We start from the raw sequence: 19,652 nt of genomic DNA on the forward strand, positions 1-19,652 counted from the left end.
TTACCGTTGAGCTGAACCATACTTTTATATTCTTTTTATTGTCTCTTTTTACTTTGGCCTTTCTTCTTAATTTTCCCTGTATGTCTGTTTCTTATTTGAACATATCATCATTAATGTATATTTTTTTCTTTTTATATCCTTTTAATTTTCATTACATTATATTATTTCTCCGATTTATCATTAATCTTATTGTTAACGCTTTACTTCCTAATCTCTTGGCGGATCTTACACTAACCTGTACATCTAGTTCTCTTTCTATACAAATTTTCATTTCCTCTTTTAGTGCATTACATTCCCCGTATTTCCTGGTAGCCCTAGTATCTAGGTATCTAGTTTTCAAACGTAAATGATGGTAATTGGAGATAAACTTTATTTGACTAATTAAATCCTTTGCAGCTCGATTTTGCTTTGCAGTATACAAACCAGGACACAGGTAAAAATACAAACGCTAAACATTGCAGTGAATACAAAACAATATCACTTTTATACAAAATTGTATACAGAACAATTTCAGCCCAGAAATTGAAATCAGGAGAGGAGTTAGGCAGGGATGTATTATGCCCCCATTACTATCTAATGTATATAGTGAAGCCATTTTTGAAGAAGCATTACTATCTTAAAGTGAAGAAATAATAATTAATGGAAGATCTATTAACAACATAAGATATGCAGATGACACCGTTATTATGGAAAGCTCTGCTCAACAACTCCAATTACTGCTAAACAAAACAAACAGTTTCTGTAAAAAATATGGACTAAAAATGAATATAAAAAAGACCAAATACATGATAATCACAAAGAAAACAAATATACCAACAAACATACATTTGAGAAATGTACCGATAGAAAATATATACTTAGGACAAAAAATAATACTAAATAGGGAAATTCAAACTGAAGAAATAAAAAGAAGAAGAAAGTTAGCTTGGGCAGCATTCGGTAAACTGAACTATATACTCAGAAATCAACAAATTCAATTACATCTTAGATCTAAAGTTATTGATGCATGCATTATTCCGATATTAACTTATGCGGCACAAACATGGACAATCACAAAAAAGAATATGAATATACTTAGAGTCACTCAACACGGGATGGAAAGAGCAATGCTAGGTATATCACTTAAGGATAAGAAAACAAACACATGGATAAGACAGAAAACCAAAGTCACCGATGTGGTGCAAAAATCATTAAAGTTGAAATGGGAATACGCTGGACATGTAGCTAGGAGCGATCTAAACAAATGGCACAGATCAATTTTAACCTGGAGACCATACCAACACAAAAGACCCAGAGGGAGACCTCCTATGAGATGGACAGATGATCTGAAAAGGACTGCCGGGAAAAATTGGCTACAAGTAGCGTACAATAAAAAACAATGGAAAGGAAGACTTGAAGAGGCTTATGTTCAGATGTGGACGTGAACGGCTAGACGAAGAAGAAGAAGAAGAAGAAGAAGAAGACCGATAGAAAGGGTTGATAAATACAAATACCTAAAAACCTGGATTTCAGACAATAATGATCCAACAACCGAAGAGATGCACTGAGAGGCTACGTGTTTTCGATACTGCAATATGGACTTGAAAGCTGAACATTAAAGCAAGAACACATAAATAAGTTACAGTCCTTTGAAATGTGGTGTTACAGGAGGATGCTTAGAATAGCATGGACACAGAAGAAAACTAATACGGAAATATTACGAGAAATGGACAAAGAATGCGAAATAATAAACACAATAAAAATAAGAAAGTTACAATATCTGGGACACGTAATGAGGGGACAGCGATATGAACGGCTAAGGCTGATAATACAGGGAAAGATCAAAGGAGGAAGGAGTATAGGAAGAAGGAGAGTGTCATGGTTGAATAATTTAAGGGACTGGTTTAAATGCAGTTCTATAGAACTCTTCAGAGCAGCAGCTGATAGAGTAAAGATAGTTATGATGACATCCAACCGCCGATCGGGAGACGGCACTTAAAGAAGAAGAAGCTCGATTTTCAAGCAACTTTGTTATTGTTCTCATGAAATTAGTTATAAAATGTCCCAGTTATATAATAAATATTTGATTAAATAATTATGTAAGTACATATTATGGTCTTTATAAAATCTGAATTTATTTGATTGTAAGTACTTTTACATTACGTATATTTGACAGCACCATATGAAACCTTATGACTATATATAAATATATGTATATATATATATATATATATATATATATATATATATATATATATATAATATAAATTGTTTTGAATTTTTTAAACCTATAAACAATTATAAAATAAAAAAATTTATATGAATTTTACAATTTTCTATTTAACTTTAGATTAGTTAAATTTTTATTTGTGATAAATTTTGTTCTATAACACAATATATACTCACTAGGATTCCCAATTGGAAAATTTATATATGTTGTAATGTAATGCAAAAGAGTCCAAACGAGTTATTTTTAACTCCAGAAAGGACATTTTTAGAATTGCATGAAAGGACTCGCAAAGCAAAGAAACTTGTCTAGCAAACAATCGAGTCGCAAAGTAGAATGTCCAATTCCCTGATCAAGTTGACCTCGGATATCCTTGAGTGCCCCCTGGAGGACATAGCTTTCACTACACAAACAGATAAATTGACCTCAGTTTATCACAAACTCTAAATCGAGTTTTCCTCCAATCTTTTCCATTTAGGAAGCGATAAGGAAAATAAGGAAGGAATACTGAGTCGTCTTGTATTCTTGTAATTGATTGTTTTCTTAGGATGAGCTGGATAAAGAGTTGGGAGTTACTAGTTACTCAATTACAATTTCAATACTTGTAAATTTGTTTATTTGCGAATAAATGCAATAATAAGTAATTGTGAAATGCCAACATGTCTTTTTATGTTAGTTATATTTAAAATATTATGTTTATATAGGATTATGCCATAATTGGTTGTAATGAAAATTACACTATATATTACCATGTATTAACATATCGCATCTCCGCTAAAAAGTCACAACTCAAAAATCTAGACGCTAGAAATGAATATACTACAAGTATTGAAATAAGTCGTACTTTCTTCCATAAAAACGTCACCCTTATATTTGAACTATTTCGAGATGACTATGTGACACTTTTGTTTTTTACAGGTTTGTTCAGCATGAAATCCGCTACACTGTCACCTTTGACTTTATATTACTTTTAGCCTACACGTAGTGAAAAGAGTCACATTCAGAATTGTGACAACTTTGCGTGAATAATTATTAATTATATCTGATTATTGCAATAAGTAAAATACTGTTCTTTTTTGTGTTGTTACTGTTTTTCGAAGTAAACGAGGAAAGTACTTTTGCGTGGTGCGGAGTAGTGTTTGAATATTTTGAGGTGAGCCGGTTTTTTGAATATGTAACTATAATTTTTTTTTTGGACAATTTTTGGAATACGACTGCTTTGCAGAACCGGCACATTCAAATTCACTGACTTTTTTTTTTTAATTATGTCGCTTTTTTAGAATTATTGACTGTTATTTTCTTGTTTATGACTGTGTGTTATCCTTCCTAGTTTTTATTTATTATAATTTTTGCAGACTTTTTTTGCAGACTTGCAGAATTATGGCTCTTACAAAGAAAATAAAACCAGAGCGTTATGCACCAGATCAAGTACGAAACTCAGGTAATCTGATATTGAATAATTAAAAAATAGAGTGCCTGAATAACAAAGTTTTTATTTTAGCTATGATAATGTTTTTTCTTTTTTAGAAATCTCAGAAAGACCTGTTTTAAAAGAGGAAAATGCTGCAATTGTTTCTTATGATAATGCAAACCATAATATAGCTACCGATAACGGTACATCAATAATAAGCCTGGTACATCATTATTACGGGTTGAACTTTCACCAAAACTGAAAGACGACTTCCAAATCTCGGACTAAGTAAGCGATAATGATGATGATTCCATAAAAGTTCCAAACTATGAATTAGATTCTAGTAGCTCTCTTCTACATCTAGTAATAGTTCTAGCTCAAGTAATAGTGATAGTCCAGGTTTCAATGGTTTCTTTTTGAATTCAAACAATGTAAGCCAGACACTCCAATTGCGGACTCTCAAGCAGTAAATACTCCAGCAGTAAGCATTTAAGTACCAGACGTTGAAGTTGCAGACACTTTAGCGCCTGACCTAAGGTACCAGATATTCAACTAGCAGACATCCAACCAGCACAAAATCAACCAGCAGATACCAAAATTGCCAGCCCTAAAAAAAGAGGGAAAAAGCGAGTAGTAGTGGCAAAAACTGTCAAGAAACTATAAAACTCTGGCCAAGCATATACCTCAAGATCTAAATTACAAAAACCTATTATTGCCAGGAGTATCAGACCTGCTTGTGGAGATAAATGCCTGCTGAAATGCTCTAATAAAATGGATAAAAATACCAGGAAAGATATTTTAAAAATATATTGAGCCCTATAAAAATGAAGAGTTGAAGCGAGTATATCTCTGCCAAAGAAAAAACCATTCCAAGTAAAAGTTCCAAGAAAAAAGGCATTCGACACTAAACGGAGCTGCAAGTATATTAAGAACGTAGAAAGCGAAATATACTACAATTTAGATGTGCAGCCTATGAAGAGCTCGGGTTTGACAAGCTATTTGCTTCTAAGCAGATGAATTTTTAGCCAGTGTGCCATTTTTCACTCTTAACTCTTTGAAATCTTCTCTAACACTGTCAATTCAGCGAAGGTGGGTTTTTCAAGATATCTTTTGCTATCTGGGATTTCTTCGTATGGTGTCGTTATTAAACACACTTGTATATCCTTTTCATTTGACCTCCCATATTATCTTATCTGACCTAATCTCCGCTACTTCATACATTGTGGCTAATTCATGGTTAGTTATTATAAGCTACATTACTTTTTTATGACTAATTTCGTACACTTTTTTTTAAACATTTTATGTTTAAAATATGAACTGTACATAGAACAAACTGTAGCAGATACTAGACCAGATCTCGTGCTAGTTAATAAACTAAGGAAACAAACAACATTAATCAATGTGACTATACCTAACAACAATAATCTGCATGTTAAGTACAGCAAAACGATCGCCAAGTACAGAGATCTGGAAATACAAATAAAGAAACAATGGAGAATGGAAAGTACCCAGAAGATACTTATTATTCTTTCTACCACTGGAGTCATTCCGAAGAACCTCCTAGAAAACATAAAAAAGCTAGATCTAAATGAACATCTATATAAGAGTATGCAGAAAGCTATACTACTCTCGGCGTCCAAATACATGCCAAAATTTTTGGAAGATACACCTAGGACTCGATAACATGGAAAGAGTCCCACCAGAGCTCAATCCTTTTGATACCGTATACCGTACCGTGATACCGTACTCATCTGCGATGAGTGAATTTTCCCCTTAGAGGGAGGGTGAGCTGTATGGCTAAATCTGAAAGCGAATAATAGTTAAAATAATGAAAAGAAAATTAAAGACTAAAGACAACCAGGAGAACAGGCAGGATTCCGAAAAAGTTGCGAAACTAATGACTATTTACAAAGCATAAAAACGCTAATGGAGAAAGTAGTGAAATACAATTAACATCTAGTGCTAATATTTGTCGATTCTCACAAAGCCGATGACACTGTTGAGCTAAGAAAAATACTACAGGCGCTGAAAGAATGCAGGCTAGACTATAGTTTTACAAAATTATTATACAATATATACCTATAGGTAACAATCATCTCGAAATCAAAAATAATGACAAATTTGGTACCCAACCACAACATCAGTATTGGTGGGCAAGAAGTAGAACTCATAGATAAATATAAATACCTAGGACATGACATTATGTTTGGCAGGGATAATTAGATACATGACCTGACGAGAAGAATCGGTCTTAGTTGGGCAAACTGGGAGAAACTTTTAAGTGAGCTGCCCACATGCCTGAAGAGAAAATTATTTTATCAATACGCCCTCCTAGTGTTGACATACGGAGCAGAAACATTTACTTTAACAAAAGTCTCGCCAACTAAACTGACAGCCACATAGAGAAAAATGGAGCGATCCATGTTAGGAATAACTCTACAAGAAAAAATAAAAAACGAAGAATTCAGGAGAAGAACCAAGATGACTGACGTTATTGCAAGGATAATCAGACTAAAATGGAGATGGCAACACACATAGCTAGAATGACTGAAGGGCGATGGACAAAGAAGTTATTGGAATGGAGACCAAGGGAAGACAAGATAAGCTGGAGCTGACTATTTAAGAGGACAAAATAAAAACTGGATGAGGGTGGCGTAAAATAGACAGGGTTGGAAACATGAGAAAGAGGTCTATGTTTGGCAGTGGACTTTTGAGGCTGGATAATATGTCAATATTGATAAGATATTGTGAAAGTTCAGCAGTATATTAATTAGTTAACTAGTAATTAATAAAGTGTAATAAAAATGAAATAAATTTGAAAACGTGTTGATAAAATATTAGTAATGGTGTTGGATTTTAAACTGTATAGTTTATTTGCTTAATAATTCTAAATTATCCGCGGTTTTGATTTAAATATTACAAGTAGTTTAAAAATCTAAACTTAATTTTCTGTAACCATATATAAATAATGGAACTAGTACTTTGACACAAGCGACCCCATCTCTACACGAAATTCTCAAACTCTACAGTCATGAAATTTGTCAATTGATTTATGGAGGATAGGCAGAAATACAATTGAAAAAAGGTTAGAAAGACATTTAAAGCAAATATTGTCCCAGGCTAGGATATTAGGGAAACTATAAAATGCTCCATTTAAAATAAATAGATGGAAATAGGTTATTGGTATGATATAAAAATATTTAAATCTCGGTGGCTATGATGTTTAGTTTATGTGAAATAATTACATGGTGTAAACTTTAATTTAAACAGATTTATGTAAAAATTTTCAAATAGGTATGATGTTTAATCTAAGTATAACGGGTTGCCTACCTTTACATGTAATTTGCCGTATATTATGTAATCGTAATTTTTAACCTGTCTAAAATAACACTAGATATCTAAATACCTACATTATTTCTACATTATTTGGTAAACCACTTTTTTGTGTGTGTGCGTGCCTTAAACATTATATTGTTTTTTTATAATTATAATAAACTGGTGGTTTTAATGAAAAAAAAAACGACAAGGAATTAATTAGAGTTGATATTGGACTTCCTAAAAAACAACAAAATGGTGCTGACAAAACAAAGTCAACAATTGTAATTTTTGTAGCTCTTTACTTTTCATCTATTACAAATAGTAAAGTTTCTACTTGCCCAGCAATATTTTTTGGCACCCTGAAAAAGTTTATGAAAATCTAGTCGTCTATTTACCACTTGGGATACATGCTTCTGTCTTGATTCTTTCCCAAGTCAGTTCTGCCGTCCTAACATGAAAAGTCCTATCTGCAAAATTTGGTAAAATGACTTTATTGGCTCACGGCATTCGTAAACATATTATCTATGTATGTACAAAATGAAATTGTCCTATAAGCGTCTTAAGTGCCTTATTATATACCTAAATGGTTTGTCCTAACTGACTAAAAAGCCATGTTTACTAATATAAATTGTCCTATCTCACATATACTAAGAAAAATTGTCCGTTTTGACTTTAAAAATGCAGTTAGGACTATTTAAGGTAGCATTTTATACTGAGCGGCATCATTTAGGACAATTTTTGCCTAGTATGATATAAGCATGTGTGTAACATAACTTCAAATAATTAATTAAAAAGGGGATTTTAAGGAAAGGGGAAACAAAAATTTTTTATTGTCAGACATTGGGAATACTCTCATGCTTTTTGGTATTTTAAGTAAATATATTGTGAGAAATGGATGAAGGGTAAGTTTAATAATGTATAAGCAATTACTGATCGTAATTATTGTTTGTAGTGGTAGCAAAAGATATAGACGCACATGCGTCTATATTTTCTGGTTGTAGCAATGCAGCATGTAGTAGCCAGAATAGCGATAGGTGTAAACGTATGGTATTTAGCCAAAAGCGAGAATGATCCAGATTATGCACCTGGGACGTCCAATAAATTCGACAATAATATAAATGGAAATGAGTCGGATTCTAGTTTCGAATCTAACTATTATCATTTATGTTACATATATTAGGATGTAAATTGTGTACTAAGTTTTAAAACTTCTTCTTCTTTTTATATAGACATGACTCTGTCTGTTTTTCAATGTACCTCCAGTAAGTTGCCGTTTCATTGTTTTCGTGGTCTTCCTACTGATCTCATCGATTTCGTGGTCTTCCAACTGATTGTCTTCTTATTGGGGAACCGTCTCTTGCCGTATTTACTACTCTATTTGTTGTCATTCGGCTTGTATGATCGTTCCATTCTACTCTTCTATTTCTTACACAGTTCTTACTTTGTCTGATGTACCTCACCTTGCATATACATTGTATCTCTGTACTCTGTATCTTATCTTAGCTCTATCACATAGTGTTTTGCCATCAATGTTTCTAAGTGTTTTCATCTCTTCTGTTTCTAACATCCTCTTTGTCCTCTCTGTGTCATGTCTTGTTTCTGCTGCGTATGCCATTATTGGTCTGATGACTGTTTTGTAAATTTTGTCGTTCATTTCTTTTCCGATATTTTTATTTCTTCATATTGTTTCATTCAGGCAGCATGCGGCACTGTTTGCTCTATTCACTTGAACTTCCTTTTCAGTTTCGAGCTTTCCGTAGCTAGATAATGTGATGCCTAGATATTTAAACTCCATCACTTCTCCTATTATCTTACCTTCCAGCTCCAATTTACATCTTAGTAAATTTGCTGTTGTAAGCATGCATTTTGTCTTTTTTGGGCAAATTAACATTTTTCTGGCGATTATATTAAATTGGTGCAGCTTAAGTTGTAAATCATCTTCACTTTGAGAGATCAGTATTGCGTCGTCTACATAGTAGATTATTTTAAGTTGTTTTTCTACCATTTGGTATCCTTTTTTAGTTATTTCATCCATAATCAGGTTAAATAATAAAGGACTCATAGAATATCCCTGCCTTATCCCATTGCCAGTTACAATAGGGTCGGTTAGTTCTTCTACTTTTATTGTGTTTTTTTGGTAGATATTTTTGATCGTTTTGATTATTCCTGGAGGTATCTCTCTTGCGTACAGTAAGTGGATAACGTCTTTTAGTTTAACCCAGTCAAATGCCTTCTTAAGGTTCACGAAACATAGATATGCCGGTTTGTTGTATTCTAATGATTTCTCTTGCATTTGCTTCATTATAAATATAGCGTCGATGCATAATCTTCCCGACCTAAATCCTTGTGGTTCTTCTGGCTGTGTTATAATTTCATTCAGTTTATTTGTTATCACTTTGGTTGTTAATTTTAGTGTTGTGTTTCATAAATTAATTCCCATTCCCTTGATCTCCATTCTAGAGGAATACTATTTTTTGTTCTATTATTTTATAAAACTTTGTATAATAAAATTAAAAGTGTTCAGTTAATTTGAATTTTAGTTTTATTTAGGACAATTTTAGTAAGTAATACAAAAAAACGTACTTCAGATACACTAAGCTAAATTGTCCTAAGTGGCAATTTAATCAAAAATCGACTAATCTGGAAAGAATAAAACAAAATTCTGACTAGCAATTAAATTCTATTCTCTGACATAATATATAAAATAAAACATAAAGACTTTTTTAAATTACCAAGCGTTATACAATGAAAAGAAACAAAAACTTGATTTTCTCAAAACCTAAATTTTGCAGATAGGACCTTTCATGTTAGGACGGCAGAGTTAATCTACTCTCACTTAACTGCACCTTACGGTTACCTTACATTTTACTACTACTATTTTTAATTATTATATAGTTTATTTTGATCTATTTTTATCTACTTTTAATGGCTTTTTGCACACATTTGATAAGATAATCACAAACCTTCATACAAAACTCAAAAAAACTATGAAATATTTTTAGTTTGTGCATTCATATCAATTTATGCATCAAATGTTAAATCTCATCAATGCCAAATAAAATAACCAATTGAATCGTGAAATCCGCTTTGAAAATTTACTTTCTATACCACAAAGAGTAACCAAAGAATATCCTCGGAAATTTATTATTCAAATAGAAATGCATCGGCTATGTTCTTCTTTCTATAAATCATTTCAATTACCGCACACAATGGAAAATCCGAAGTAAAAATTGTTCCAAATGTTCCATCGCTACGTCGGGTAAGGTACACAGGGTAGGATTTAGAGGGTTTGTAATCTTCCACTGTAAACTTACTATTTTTTATGCAACTCGGTAATGAATTTATCGGTGAGAAAATAATATACTCATTCTTAAATTTGTATTTTTTGTCACTCCATTCATGTATCTAAGCATCGTCCATGCATTCGTTGTTTTTCTTTATTTTTAACTGTTTAACGTAATAACATTATCTTGAGGTCATTGCCTAAAGGCAATGCCGTTGCCTAAAGGCAACGGCATTGCTGACCAACAAGCTAGGAAAGTAACAGTCCTAAGACTCTTAGGACCTGGTGATCTTTTTGGTTGGTCAACTATAACAACCACGGAAATTGCCAGATGTCACTTTCACACGCAAACCGTAAATATATAAGACCAGGGACGCTTGCCATGGTAACCTTGAAAACTCAGCATCAAAGAAATACTTAAAAAAACTTAAACTTAACAGTAGGTTTTTTAACTGGTCATTGCCAACTTAGGAAACACCTCTACACACTGAAGCTAGTAAACACATATCTATGTAGGAAGTGTGAACGAGAGGACAAAATTGTTAAGCATATCCTCTGTTAATGTCCGAAGTTATCGTCAATACGAGAGTATACATTCGACCAGCCCTGGTCTACACCTGCCCACATAAGGTAGATGTCCCCTGGTGACTTATCCACCTTCCTGAAAATAGCAGGATGGATAATAAGATAAAAACGACTAGCTCCCTGGGAGGATCAGCAATGGGTTAATTGTAGTTTAAGTACAAATATAGAGAATTGCTCAACGTTCAGTTCCGTACAATATAGCTGGCTCATGGCTATTTTATAGAAATTTTCCTTAAGCTTCATTGCAATTTATATGTCACACAACACAGCACTCACTTCCTTTCACTTCATCCATTCAACCCTAATTATAATGCATTCATCTTCATCTATTTCTCCATAACTCTGTAATAATGATCCTGAGTACTTTAAATTATTACTTTTTACAATAATTTCACTATCCACAGATATCATTTTATGTGTAGTAACTCCATCTTTAAATTTATATTCTGAATATTTCGTTTTGTCCTATTAAGTTTTAAACCTGTTGCCTCAATAGCTTGTTCCCATTGTTCCAGATTTTGTCATAAATCTCTTTCACTGTTTCCTACTAATATTACATAATTTGCAAACGTTAAACACCAGAAATGTTTACCCTGTAAGTTCTCTGTTATCCGATCCATTACTAATGAAAAAAAAAGGACTAATTGCACTTTGGTGCTTTAGTAGCAGCTTTGGTGCAATCCTACTTTTACATGAAATCTATCAGTCTCTTTCATACCTGTCCTAACACTACTTGTTACTACATCATACATGTCCCACACAATGTTTACATATTCACCGGGGACGTTCTGAGTGCCCGTCGCAGAAACCCTTAAATAAATTTTATCATATGCTTTCTCAAGGTAAATGAACACCACATGAGCGTTTGTTTATTTTTTTCTGTATTTTTCCATCGACTACCTTATAATGAAGATTGATAAAAATCTAGAAATGTACGAAGATAACTATTTAGAAATACGTAACAAAAAGCAGACAGAACTGTACTTAGGTGCCGATGCTCGTGGACTTTTACGAAACATTTACAAAAGAGATGACCAACTTACACCTAAAATTGGTTTTATATAATCGGAAATCAGCAACTATTTCAACAATAGCAAGTTCATCATTAAACCCATCGACAAACAAGCACCTGATTCTGTTTTATTTGCTCCACGTGTACGCATCAACAAGAGAATTCTTGCTCTTTTCATGGGCAACCATGAACCGTACATGTGCAGACGTTAACCTTATACTATTGATGTGTAATAAATAAAAGCTCAAGCGCACGAAAAAAAGATGGCCAAACAACAGCAAAAAGGAAAGCTCCAGTCTGTTATAGCGGCAAGAGAAAGGGCTGAAAAGAAAGAACAACAGTATAAAATAGAATTAAAGCCATGCAAGAAGAGATGGAAAGGAGGTAAGCCAACTACATAAAAGCTCAAAAGATGATTAGACGATTGGAGGAACAATTGAAATAATTGCAAGCTGTCAAAGGAGAAATAGAAAAAAAAACAGAACGAGTTACAGTCCATGATGGAGAGTTTAGAAGAGAACAAGAACATGGAAGCCGCTGAGAGGCAAAAATTGGAAAAGGAGATCAGGGCCAAACAAGAGGAGGTTCTACGTATCTAACAAGAAGTCGAGGCTAAGGAGCTAAGGACAAACTTCTTCAGGAAGAGGTCGAAAACGCTCGTCGTAAGGAGGAAGAACTTGAACAACTGCAATTCGAAAATGCACCCAAAGTCATTTGGAAGAAAATGACCATAATTAAGATAATGAAATGGTCAACGGTAATGTTAGCAAGTATCTTAGCACCGACGAAAATATCGTCGACCCAATCGAAGATAAACGTACACTTGCTTAAAGAAAAGAACGTCTTCAAGATGAATTATTGGCTTTGAAAAAGACCCCGCTTAATTTCGCCACGAAATCAAAGAAACTGCCATGGACACAATCCACAGAGAAAATGTTCGTCAAGGAAGAGATAAATACAAGACTCTCTGTGAAACCCGCAAAGGTAACACCAAGCGCAGAGTTGACCAATTCGAAGATATGTAAATTGTTTTTAACCTTCTCATCAAATAATCTACGAGTCCTACCTATTTTTTCGAGTTAAAAAAAACAATATTACTAAAGAACCTTTAAATGCTCAACTCAAATTGTATTGTCATTGTAAGTATGGTTTCATCCATTTGAACTCAACTACTGTTTGGTTCTGAGGTTATTTTGGAAGTACTATGACGTAAGTAATTAACCACATGTTTGTGTACAAAGTCTAAATTTTACCTTACGTTTTAATTAATTTAGTGGGATTACTTACTTTTAGGCTCAAAGAGAAGACCCAAACTTAGATACTCGGAACAAGTGGAACAAGATCTGAGAACACTTAAGTTTACCAACTGGAAAAACAAAGCAAGGAACAGAACAGAATGACGGAAAATCCTAAAATAAGCCAGGACCCAGAAAGGGTTCGGAGATTATTTTACTTACTTAGATTACGATAATGGGTCAAGCGTGACCCAATCTCAGTTTATTTATAAGGATGTTTCAAATAGTCAGTATTATTAAACAGTATCTTTAATTCAACAAAAAACAAAGAAACAGAAAAATTATAATCCTGAATTATTGTATCTAAATTTTTTAAGATGGTTTACCATCCTGGTCTTTTTGGCAGTAGTTGCATTTAATTTTAACAATATGGACTTCTTCGCGTTTTAAATGAGTATTACAAACAAATCTTTTACACATGTCACACCTCTTTGAATATTTATTGTCACTACCCCTACAAGAATAACAACGATCTCGTTTTGTTGCAGATTGCGGCACTTCTATTTGTTTTTTTACAGTAACACCGGTGGTCTCTATTGCAGCGATTACGGATTTATGGTACCCGGTGGGTTCTTCTTGTATTGCTTCAGCTCTTCGTTTTATATTGGGTGAAGTTAATTGTTGTCCAAGCTCCTCGAGAAATAGTTTTCTGCGATGTTTTATATTTACTTGGGTGTTCCATTCCTGCTTTTTCATATTTCATAGAACGAAAGCATTGTAGCATGCAATATCCAAAAAGTTAAAAAATATACGTAAGGGCCATCTTCTTGTTGCTCTTTTATATTGTATTCTCGGATCAATTTATCTTAAATATCAACTCCACTTTTGGTTTTGTTGTAATCCAAAATAATCTTTGGTTTAAACTTTTGGCCTTCACAGTAATACAACAAACTTGTTAGGCTTGGTTACATATGAAACTAAAGTAATGTTTCTAGTGAACAAAAATTTTGAAGAAAACAGTAAGAGATCTGTCATTTCAAGCAATGATTTGGGTACACTCTTTCTATTTTTTCTGATAGTACCCAAAAGAGTTAAATTTTTGGATAAGAGTTCTTCAGTTGTAATATTTCGACCAGACCTATACCAATGTTCTTCAAGTGTTTTGACAACTCTTAGGTCTTGGTTATGTTGAGATTAATCACCAATCTTTTCAGTATATATCTCAAAGTTACAGCAATAAAAATTTTTACATAGGGTCCAAGCGGTTTCGGTTTACTGGGTATATAAATCAGAAATGGACAACGTCCCCTAAAAATATATAAGCTGCTCGTCGATAGTACCAAAAACAGATGGTTTATACGATTTTTTACAATTTTGGACAAATAGATCAGCGTTGTCTCGAATAGGAGCTAATTTATCTCGTTCTCTTCTTTGTGCTCTCGTATCCAAATTATCAAAGCTAATATACTTCAAAATACTTATAAATCTATCCCGACTTAAAAATGCTTTATAAATAGGACGCGTAAATGCATTATTTCTATTGGATCATAAATTATGCACCTTCTCATGAGACTCTCTGAACCTTACACAAAGCACGCAGTTCGACTAGATCAACGTTAATCCAATCCTTCATTTTTTTCTCGTTCTTAGTGTTATACGTAGCTATAAACTCAATAGCTCTCTTATTGGTATATTCGAGAATCATTGACATTATACTATCAAAAAAAAATAAATTGAAGGCATCCATGCATGTCTCAATATTTTGACTTTGCGTAGTGAGACCTATGTTATTCTGTAATAAATTACATGCCGATGTCTTACCCTTTTTTTAGCTAAATAACGCCATGTTCGTCCTTCGCACATAACACGTTAGATCGTTCACTAACTGTATTTTCAAAAGTTGTCGCTAAAACTTTAGTAATTGATCAATTACCTTCATGTGCTTCTCGCTCACAACCGTCATTATCACTCGCTTCACTATTGCTTTCATCCAGCTCTGCAACGTCATCTTCTTCACTATCTGATAGGAGTAAGGCATACAACTCAGCTTTACTCAAAGGTATATTATTTTTCCACATTTTGATATAATACTGCACACTTCAAGATCGACGCTTGCATTAAATTTATAAACAAATGTGAAATACCGCTTTACACCAAAGTTAGACCTCTCATCTCGGACGTTCTCATAGAATATGCCTATTAGACACTACATTTACTCCGAAGGCTAACTTCTATCTACTAATATTTCTACAAAAATAATCATTTGGCCTTGAATACGTTCACTGGTAAACAAAGACGGCTGCGTTTTACGTGTACCTACAAACATATGAAAAATATTCTTCGAAATCCGAAGACCGGGTCAGGACTTACCCGGCGTCATAGATGTTACTTAGAGGAAAAACTGTAATTTGCATGTTCACGAATGATACACGAAAATATATATTGAAATAAATAAGGAGAACTTACGATTAATCCGATTTAAAAAAAATTGTTCATGAAATATTAAGAAATCAGTGAATTTCGGGTCACGCTTGACCCAGTCTTCGTACTCCGACAGTTAATAAATTTTATATCATTTTACTTAAAAAGTTTTTACTTCATATTAAGAATTTTTATTGAAATTTTTATTATAATAGAGAAGGTCTGTCCTTTATTATGACCTGTAAAGATTGATAAATGTTTAGTGCCTGAATGCCTTTTCTATCAGCACCATATCTAAACATGCTTTTTAATTAGGAAAATAAATATCCCTCCTTTAATTCGATTGCTTTGATATTTTTGCGCTTTGATCTTTCTGATGTTTACTTTAAGATTTTACGAATAGAAATTTCGTCAAAATTTTTAATATTTCAAATTTAATTTCACTACTCGATTATTGTAAATTTTATTCTCGATAACAAGTTCAAGTACTGGCCTAATTATTGTAGTAGCTACATAAAAAGTAGTCAATATTCAGCATTAGGGTAACAAAAAAAGCAATAACACCCAAAATATTTAGAAAAGGAGGTATAGATATTTTTACTATCGATAGCGATTTGTTTGAGTTAAAAATTGGGCGGGTTTATTACATATAAGTAATACATTAATTGGTTAGTGGTTAGAGGATGATACACGACGTAGTTTACATTCAGTCCAATATCTCAACATTTTATATTACAGTCTATTCTGAACAATTTATATTTAGTCCAGTTTTTGGGTATTGTCAATTTTAATTTATATTTTGGTAAAGTAATTTTAAGTGCTGCAAATCTCTTTTTTTTTTCTTTTATTTTTCTTACCAATGAACAATATGGTAAAGCATACTCAAAACATATCAATATATTATATATTGTGATGATGTATTATTTGTAAATGATGAGCAATGAGTGTTTTTTAATAATATATATATATATATATATATATATATATATATATATATATATATATATATATATATATATATATATATATATATATATATATATATATATATATATATAGGGTTTTTATCGCGGTTCTCAAAGAATTAGTTTGAAAGAACTTTTTTAAATTATCTTTATTATATCTATTATGAAACACACATATATATCTAACATAACCAATGCAAAATTTAAAATAAACTATCTTTAAATTGAAATTCTTATGAAACTAATTAAATTATATAGACAATGTAAAATTTAAACAAACTATCTTTAAAATTGAAATAATTATGACACTAACTAAATTATATTAACAAAATTTTGTACCTTTCTTTCACTGAATGCCTAAATAAAATGTTCTCCAAAATAAAGATTTTAATCACCACTCAATGTCTTCGTTCTCAGCCTCGGTTATCCTTGTTTTTGTGAAATTACATTTTCCAATTATCAGCTTCCACCAATTTAAAATATTTTCTTTTTTAATAGCATTTATATATATTCTTATTTTCAATATACCAATATCCAATCACCAAATATATTATATAATTTTAATTTTCAATTAATACTTCCTTCCATTATCCAATTACCATTTTTACATAACATAATTTTTAATCTTCAATAATATTATCTTTATACTGTTTCTTAATCTTTATTGAACTTATTATATTGAACATCTGGACCTTCTGACTGACTATCTTAAACTTACTGAACAATTGACTTCACTAACTAAATGTGTCTATCTTCTAACTAACTTTCTTACTAACTGACTGGCCATTTTGAATCCAAATCACCGGGTATTTATATCTTTTTCCATGTTCCAGAATCATCTGGAAAGAAATCATATTCTAATTGTTCTATATGATTGTTCTCGAAAAAGTATATGTTCTGGTTATGTCCATTTCACAGACATAACCATATTCGAGAACGTTCTATTGTAAACAAAGGTTAAATTCTGTATTCTAGAGAATTCTTTACTATTCTATCGAGAATTTTATCGACATTTAGGCTTTTCAGATCAGAATATAAACTTAAATCAGTAACTTAAACACTCTAATTTAATAAACTACACACTTTAAACAACATATAACCCTACTTTATATTCGTAATAATTATTTAAAATGTCATTTAAGTGTATAGTTGGTTGCCTATGCACATGGCTCACTTAAATATATTTACAATATTATAATTATTAAAATAAAACTTTTTACACTTATTATATGCTAATTTCTTAAGAATACCCTCATACCCTCATATAAATAATTTTTATAAAATTCTCTAGTATATAACTTATTAAAATAACCAAATACTTTTTATATCTAATATTATCTAGTATATAACTTATAAATTATAGATAGATAGATAAATTATAATTATAAATTATAGATCCCAATCTTCCGATAGGGATCTATGAAGGAGTATCACTGAGCCGCAAGCACTTATCTCTTACCGTACTGCTCCACCATAGGCCGATTAGACACCAGCATATTCTAGTCTAAGCCGCAGATTCATCTAGAATTTTAAACTGCTGCGTTAGCCTTTTTTATTTTTCTGTACACCGAGCTGTGGCTCGAACCGACATCCACTGAACCATTCGACAGTAAAGCGAATAAGAATCGGCCGCCTAGCCCGCTTGTCTATCTGTCCTCAAAACACAAACAAAACAATACTCAAAACATACCCTCAAGAAATTGATATTTAAGTCGAACGTTTTACTGTCCCACTGATATCAGACCAGTACAAACAATTCAATATAAAAAATTACCATTTATAAAGCATTTAACCACTTCTGTCACTGGATTATTTAAGCAATATACAATCATAATTGTTAAATATAATGTATTAGAAAACAGACTGTTTTCAAAAGTTAAAGACAAAACGTTACCTTTTTCGGATTGTCAGTGTTGTTACGTCGGTCAAACTTCACAATGGCTCAAACTAACCATCGGTAACACACTAAATTTTTGGTTGTTGATACAGCAACACTGGCGCAGCTTAGTATATCAACTCAGTGTGTCAACACTATTGTGTTATATAACACAGTAAATCATTGACACTACTTGAAAGTTTGATACCTTAAAGATGTTAATAGATAATCTTTATCAACGTCTGTTTTGCCTTGCAATTCTTAGAAGGCACAGATTAAAGCAAAAATCTGAATTTGGTTTCGAAAATTAGTTTACGGATTTAATATCAGATGTCGCTATTTGCGTCTACACGAAGCCATATTAGAGTTGCTTTCTAATACAAAAAAGATTAATTTTCATTTTCAGAGCGACTGTGAATAGTTGTCTCTGATGATCCCTATTAGGGTGAAATACGTATAAGCGGATACAGAGACACACTGTACGTGAAATAAAATCTTAACTATCTTTTCCCATTAAATAATACACTAACTGAAGATAAACAAATTTTGAATGACATTCATAATACTTAATTATTATATAACCACATTATATTTTGATCCAAATTGTACAATATCTCCTAGAAAAATTCTTAAGACATCAATTACGGTTACTAGTTCCAATACTGCTCTTTTTCTGCGATCGTTCAAATTCTTTTTTAAACTTTTTCGTAAAAGATCCTAGAGCCCGATAGAATTTTATCAGAAAATATCTGTTGGAATTTAATCTTTTGGATGGTGGTGTTATTTGAAGGATAAATTTACGATGGAATATATATTTTATTTTTGTACAGTAAACATATTTCTTTGTTTAGATAAAGAATTTCAAAAACACTTCGATGCTAATTATTTTACTTACTTAGGCAATGCCTTTTGAAATTATTTTCGTGTGGAAATTATAACTTAAAAATTGTGTTTATATGGAAGTAAGCCACAATTGATTGTAATGAAAATTACATTTTATAACTGCTGTTTGACGTTTCGATTTCCACTGCGGAAATCGTTTTCAAAAAAAGAATATTTAAAAATTGTGTTAAAAAGGGGTGTGAAACCGTCAAAGTTGTTGAAGAGGTTATGTCTTTTCAAAATTGAAAGATGACACAGTTGGCCGCAGTATTATAGGTAACAGCCAGGATTGGCTAAAAAAGATGTGATGATTGGTGAATATTCATTCGCCATTATAATATGGTGAAACTTCAAATTCTGATTGTTCTATGTGTTAATGCATTATTTGTATGTTCTTTATACGTTTATGCGTGTGAGTGTTCATGTATTGTGTTTGTGTATTGTGTATTTTGTGTTGC

At 32.1% G+C, this 19,652-nt stretch overlaps 1 protein-coding gene and 1 pseudogene across 1 annotated transcript in view; one reads left to right on the forward strand and one right to left on the reverse strand.

Annotated features, from left to right (window-relative positions):
• loaf (low-density lipoprotein receptor domain containing lost and found) overlaps positions 1-19,652 on the reverse strand; it is a 184,613-nt gene that overhangs the window by 54,517 nt on the left and 110,444 nt on the right.
• LOC140440924 (uncharacterized) lies at positions 10,428-12,840 on the forward strand (annotated as a pseudogene).

This window comes from Diabrotica undecimpunctata, chromosome 5, assembly GCF_040954645.1.
Source record: "Diabrotica undecimpunctata isolate CICGRU chromosome 5, icDiaUnde3, whole genome shotgun sequence".
NCBI classification, from domain to species: Eukaryota; Metazoa; Arthropoda; class Insecta; order Coleoptera; family Chrysomelidae; genus Diabrotica; species Diabrotica undecimpunctata.